Source organism: Musca autumnalis, unplaced genomic scaffold, assembly GCF_047663935.1.
Source record: "Musca autumnalis isolate F117 unplaced genomic scaffold, ASM4766393v1 scaffold_1, whole genome shotgun sequence".
NCBI lineage: Eukaryota > Metazoa > Arthropoda > Insecta > Diptera > Muscidae > Musca > Musca autumnalis.
Window position 1 is genome coordinate 106,764,890 of NW_027411644.1, and position 7,724 is coordinate 106,772,613.

Genomic DNA, 7,724 nt, shown 5'->3' on the forward strand with positions numbered 1-7,724 from the left:
TATATCTTAATTCCTGGAAGTAACATTCCAGACAAGTGAGATATACTTGAAAGTGGAACGCTTGACCTTTCAATTGGTGCCAATTATGTTGGTCTGCATGATCAGATAACAGAGTTACAGCCTAATATATTCCGTTATTTGTTTGTAGTGTAATAATAAACTCGCTAGAAGTCGCAATTATACGTCAATAGTCACGAAATTTTGCACCGGGTAAGAGTATAGGTCGAAAAAGATGCCTACAATTTTGAATGATGATCTGATATTCTTTAGCGGGTGAAATGGACTTTAACTTTTGTATGAAAAATATAAAAATTTTATTTTTGGTCGATATTTTAATTCCTTGAAGACATATATATTTCGCAAAGTAGCCTACATATGGAAAAAACTACTGACCTTTCCTCTGATGTAAATTGCAATAAAGTGTTTGCTAGATAACGGGCCTACTGCCTAATATATAATGGGTTCTGTGTAGAGAACCACATTTTTATCCCATGCTACATATTGTCTCTCCAAATGTTTATGTAACACCACGAAATATTATTATTACTAATTATTTGAGGAAGATATATTCAATGCGCTGAATGCTATTAAATCTCAGTCCTTGGGTATTGATGGAATACCAATTTCTTTTATAAAAATTATATATCCATATCTGTCAAATTTATTTCTACACTTTTATAACACAATATTTACAACATCAGTATTTCCTACTGCATGGAAGGTTGCCCGTGTAGTACCCATACCCAAAACTAAAGGTTGTTGCTCTGTTGACAACATGCGCCCAATAAGTATTCTCCCTTCACTTTCCAAGATTTGTGAGCATCTTATGAAAAAATGTTGAATTTTATTGAAAACCATAAATTACTAAATCCATTTCAATATGGTTTTAGGCGTGGGCATAGTACGGTTTCGCACTTATTGCATCTTACAGAGACAATTAGTGAAGCAGTAGATGTTGGTAATAGTGGTGTATTGATTTCGTTAGATTTGTCTAAAGCTTTTGACAGAGTAGACTATGCGACCCTTATCCAAAAATTGAGTAGGGATTTCTTCTTCAATAATACTGCTTGCAGACTTATTTTTTCTTATTTAAATAGTCGCTCTCAATTTGTTGATTATAATGGGTCTGAGTCTAGAGTACGTAGTGTTAGTAGAGGGGTTCCACAAGGTTCAGTTCTTGGTCCCCTGCTGTTTATTTTGTACATTAACGATTTCATTTATATATGCTGATGATATCCATTTATTTTTTCAGTCTGCTAATACTATTAGCTTGCCACCAACAATTAATACAACTTTAAATATAGTTGCTTCTTGGATGCAGGAAAATAATTTTGTAGTTAACGTTAGCAAGACAAAGTCGTTACCATTTGGTCCCGTTCGGCAGAGTAGCCATATGTTTACAATGAGTATGAATGGTAATGTGGTTGAAATTGTTGATAAAATAAAGTGTTTGGGTTGACTACAAACTTGATTTTAGTCCCCACATTGATACTTTATTTCCTAAAGTGATATCTATATTGCGTAAACTTCGTGGTACAAATTTTTATCTGCCACTTTTTGTAAGGAAACAGCTCGCGCATGCCTTATTGATCTCCACTATTACTTATGGTATTGAAGTTATATCTGGCACGAGTCAATTATGCTTAGATAGGATTTTGCGTATTATTAATATGGTAGTTCGTTTTGTTTATGGATTGAGATATCGTGATCATGTTTCGAACTATGTCATGGAGTTTTTGGGTGTCTCCTTTCAATCGTATGTTAATGCTCGTGTTATGAATTCTTTCTATAAAATTATAAAAAATGGAGCTCCTGAAATGCTTTGTGAGAAATTCTCTTTTTCTCGGTATATACGCAATCCACAAGTGCGGCTTCCTCGTTTTATATCTGTAATGTGTGATCGATCATTCGTCGTTAGAGTGGCTAGGGTGTGGAATTATCTTCCTCTCAATCTATCTATATATATAAAAGAGTAGTGAGGTGAGTGACTGACTGACTGACTGATTGACTGACTGATTCATCAGCGCCCAGACGAAACCGCTAAAGCTAGAAAGTTGAAATTTTGGGTGTAGGTTGCTGTTGGTGTGTAGGGGTGAGATAAGGCTGGGTTTTTGGAAATTCGACCTAGAAGTGTACGAAAAGTACTAAAAGGTACTAAATATGGTACCCTTTGTATTAGGCAAACGGTAAGAGCTAGAATTCTGAAATTTGGAATGAGGGTAACTGATGGAGAGCTAGAAATATGTACCAACGGGTTTTTGGAAATTCGAACTACAAGGGTACGAAAAGTACGAAATGGTACTAAATTTAGTACAATTTGGATTTGTGTGAACGGAAAGAGCTGGAATCCTGAAATTTGAAATTAGGGTAACTTGTGGAGAGTAACAAAGAAAGGTTTTTTGGAAATTCGAACTATAAGTGCACGAATAGTACTAAATGGTACTAAATTTAGTACAATTTGGATTTGGGTGAACGGATAGAGCTGGAATACAGGCATTTGGAATGAGGGTCACTGATGAAGAGTAATAATGAAAGGTTTTTGGAAATTCGAACTGTAAGGGTACGAAAAGTACTAAATTTAGTACAATTTTGATTTGGGTGAACGGATTGAGCTGGAATACAGACATTTGGAATGAGGGTCACTGATGAAGAGTAACAATGAAAGGTTTTTGTAAATTCGAACTATAAAGGTACGAAAAGTACTAAATGGTACTAAATTTAGTTCAATTTTGGTTCGGGTGAACGAATAGAGCTGGAATCCTGAAATTTGGAATGAAGGTCAATGATGGAGAGTAAAAAAGAAAGGTTTTTGGAAATTCGAACCATAAGTGCACGCAAAGTATTAAATGGTACTAAATTTAGTACAATTCGGATTTGGGTGAACGGATAGAGCTGGAATCCTGAAATTTGGAATGAGGATCACTGATGAAGAGTAAAAATGAAAGGTTTTTGAAATGCGAAATATAAGTATACGAAAAGTAATAAATGGTACTAAATTTAGTACAATTTGGGTTTGGGTGAACGAATAGAGCTGGAATCCTGAAATTTGGAATGAAGGTCACTGATGAAGAATAAAAAAGAAAGGTTTTTGTAAATTCGAATTACGAGGGTACGAAAAGTACTAAATGGTACTAAATTTAGTACAATTTTGATTTGGGTGAACGGATCGAGCTGGAATACAGACATTTGGAATGAGGGTCACTGATGAAGAGTAACAATGAAAGGTTTTTGGAAATTCGAACTATAAGGGTACGAAAAGTACTAAATGGTACTAAATTTAGTACAATTTGGAATTGGGAACGGATGGAGCTAGAATCCTCAAATTTTAAATTAGGGTCACTGGTGGAGAGTAAGAAAGAAAGGTTTTTGGAAATTCCAATTATAAGTGCACGAAAAGTTCTAAATGGTACCAAATTTAGTACAATTTGGATTTGGGTGAACGGATAGAGCTGGAATCCTGAAATTTGGAATGGGGGTCACTGATGAAGAGTAAGAAAGATGTACCAAAGGTCGAAAAGTCCTAAATGGTAGTGAGTTTAGTATGATTTGGATTTGAAGAGCTGGAATCCTGAAATTTGGAATTAAGATTACTGTTGGAATATAGAATTGAGATATGGAGGTAGCTTTGGAAAATCGTACTAATGTGCACGAAGTAGTACTAAATGGTACGAAATTCGCTATAATTTGTATTTGCGTGAACAGATTATTGTTGGAGTGTAGGATTGAGGTAGTTTTGGAAATTCGTACTTATGGAAAAGTGCTAAATGGAACTACATTGGCTATAATTTGGGTTTAGGTGAACGGATAGAGCTGAGATATGAAAGTACATTTTGGAAAATCGTGTACGAAAAGTGCTAAATGGTACAAAATTTGGTACCTTTTGGTATTTGCTATATGGTATAGAATTTTGTACAATTTGTGATTTTGTAAAGGGTAGAACTGGAATTTTGAAATTCGGTATTAGATTAGCAATTGGTGTTTAGAGTAGAGGTAGGGAGGAGGTTCTGAAAATTCGTACTTATTTATACAAAAACTACTAAATAGTCCTCAAATGGGTTTCAGGGGAACTGGTAAAACAGGGGTTAGGATATATGTTGAATATAAGATAGTAATTTTTAAAACGTTTACCTATGTGTAGGAAATGTTGGCTAACATGTTGATACCAAAACCATTTTAAATAGTTAAGGTACTAAATTTGGTGTTGGGTGTAGGTACAAAGCTGGGATTATATAATTTAAAAATACGCTATTTGTACAAAAAATACGAAATGGAAAAATATTTGTTATGAAGATCGCTCTAAAGTTTGAGACAAAGTTCTGAGTTTGAAAAATTGTACTGAATATTGTCCCATTGATTTGATGTTAACGCCAAGGAGCTTCTAAATAATGTACTGAAATTAAGTAGTCAAACGTGAAGTATCTTTTCAAAAAATGTTTTTTGTTCTGACCGCTTTGGTATGTAAATTTTAATTGTCCAATGCGACAATTTTGTTAACTAGAAGGTATTTACCCCTGATATTAAAAAATCCTAAATTGAAATGCCTTAAAAAAATTTTCCGTTATATACGGTTGACATACCGGTGCACATTAAGTAAAATTTTTTGTAAAGAAGTTTTCTAACCTTTCATGCCACAAATTCCGAATTTCGGTTGGGAAATGTGCAGAAGATCTTCCAAATACTCTAAATCTTCAAAATATCTCTTCTAATGAACGTGGAATGAAGTGGAGATTTTTTAAATTAAACTTCTATATCCTCTGAGTATTCAAGGTCCAAATTTAAAGAAAATTGGACAATATACATTTGTTCTTCTTTAAAAATACACTAAGTCGAGAGGTACTGTTATATGGGGATATACGAAAACGTGGCCGAAAATTTAACGGACCTATTCGGGTTCTGGGAGAAACCGCTAAAGCTAGAACATTGAATTGTGAATGTGCGTGATTGTTGTTGTGAAGGGGTGAGATAATGTTTAGTGTTTGAAAAGTCGTACTGGAAGAGAATGCTGTGTTAGTGAAGGGGTAAAACCAGGAGTCAAATCTGAAATTTGCAATATGATACGTAGTTTTGGAAATACGAAATAAAAAATATGGTAGCTGTGTAGGGTTGCGATACGGCAATTTTTTTTTTTTTAATTCTGACTACAATCGAAAAAATGTTGGTAATAAAAATAGGTCTTAGTACAACAGAATCTCCAGTATTCACCATTCCCGTATTAAATATTGTTTATATATATTTCGTTTCCTTTCCGCATACGAAGTAGCGGGCATTTGCTAGTATATATATATTTTTGATATTTTTATCTTAATTTTTTTTCCATGTACATATGCTGAATTTTTGTATTCTATGTAATGCTAAATTTGGTCTGAAAGACTTACTGGCATTATAATGTATGAATAATAAATGCAATGAAATGAAATATTCGTCCTAGACCCCTTATTTGGTATGCCAAAATTCATATCTCGACGAGATAAAGCGATTTAGCGTGTCCGACCATTAAAAATTGTAAACAAGCTTAAGGCCGCAATTATGGACCGATTGTAACGAATTTTTTAAGGAGGTTGGGTTCGGGCCAGAATAGAAATGATTAGTTTTTGGTGATGATCGTGAAATGTTCAGGGGATGAAATAGACCAAAAACAAAATTTTAACCAATTTTGTAGCGGCTCTGTAAGTCAAAATAATAACCCGCAAAATTTTAAACAAAGTTTGAGTTTATGATGAAGAAGAAGCGTACAAACCAACGTTTGTGTGAACTAAATTTTCCTTTCCTGCTACAAAAATGTCTATGTCATGCTAGATAACTTTTTGGTTTTGGTCATAAGTATTATACATTACATCTCTGATATTTGATAATTAAATTTTCACAATCATTGAAAAGAAGTTCCGTGGAGAGCGATTGTCCAGGGATAGTGGTATAGGGTATCCCATGGTCGGCTCCGTCCGACTATAGACTTTTCTTACTTGTTTTTACATAATTTTATTGTAAATTTTTGTTATAATAAAAATTTCAAATAAATAAATAAACAAAAGTGTAAAAACAAATATATTTTCTGCACCTGAAAATGGAATTAAACTTAAACCATAAGTGCCCAAACCGCAAAGTCTAACCAGTTTTGAAATCTACAGGCCCTTGGCTTCAATTTGGTACTAGTGGCGATTCTTGCATGTGCTTGGAAAGTAACTAAAACTCTAAGGAAATCCATACATCTGTATTCAATATTTTCATTTTGCCAATATTATAACCGGGAAAAATAGTAAAAGTAAGTTGAGATTTGAAAAATTTGGAATGTTTTGAAACGATTTGCATCTTTAAATTCTGATTTTTTTTGATTTTTCGGTGCATCCACATAGCTATGTGGGAGGGCATTATAAGTTGGTTTTGGCCAAAAAGTTTGTAACGCATCGAAACAGTGGTCGTAGACCCATACTTTTATATACAGTTTAACCTTTTAGTATTTTTAGGATTTCATATAAATTAACATAAAAATAAATTTTTAAAATATGTGTTAAGTCTTAAAGTAATTATGTAATGTTGTTTGTTTTTGTGCATGAATTCTTTTTGTGAGTAGATTAGTGTGTATTCGATGGACCTGCATTACATCTGGCTTGGAAATTTCTGGAATATTATTGGAACGTCTTCGTCTAAATTCTCTTCAGTCTCGTTTTCGTTACTTTGGTTACCCTTTTCTACCATGTCGGCATCAGATACAATGGCACAGGATGCGATATCATCATCGCATTCCATCCACTTTGAGAGGTCATTAATTGAACATCCAGGCGGCACTACAATGTTCAATTCTCATTTTCGTTATCTTGGGATAGTAGGTTGTTCCAAACATTACGAAGAACTTGTGGTGTTACATTGTCCCAAGATATAGCAGCTGTCCACAAAGCTGTCTTTATATTCAATGACTTAGTAAAGTCATGTCCTCTACCTGCAGCCAAAAGTTGTTGGACGATTAATTTACGATAATTGCACTTGAAGCTTCGGATTGCCCCTTGCTCCATAGGCTGAATTAAACATGTACAATTTGGTGGAAGAAATTTCACTGTTACCTTTTCAGATGTAAGAACATGTTCATCAGGATGTGCTGGACAATTATCTAGAAGCAAAAGTACTTTGCACTTCTTATCAAACCAATGTATTGTAGATGTTCTCTTTCTTCTGGCACAAAGTTATTTTTGAACTACTCGAGAAAAAGGTCATGTGTTAACGAGGCTCTCTTATTAGATTTATAAATTACTGGAAGGTTGCAAACATTATTTAATGCTCTTGGATTTGCGCTTTTTTCCTATAACCATCAATTTGCATTTGTGTGTCCGGGCTGCATTTGCACAAATCAAGGCTGTTATTCTCTCCTTGGATGTCATGTACCCTTCGATGCATAATTCTTTACCCGTAACTAGTGAAGTCTGTGGCAAACACTTCCAAATAGGCTTGTTTCGTCAGCGTTATAAACTTGTTCCGCTGACAGATTTTCAGTCTCAATATATTCGCGCAAGTTTTCTACAAACAGAGTGGCTGATTCATAATCAGCACATTCTTTTTTGCCTATTGCTTTCAGCCTGCGAATTCCATGTCTTTTTTCAACTTTTCTAGTCCACCACTTGTGTACTTGATTTCCGAATTTATGTTTAGTTTTTCATGAAAATATTTTGTCTTTTAAGTAATCATTTCGCCTGAAATTCATAATCGAATTTTATGCCAGGCCATAAAATCTTTAA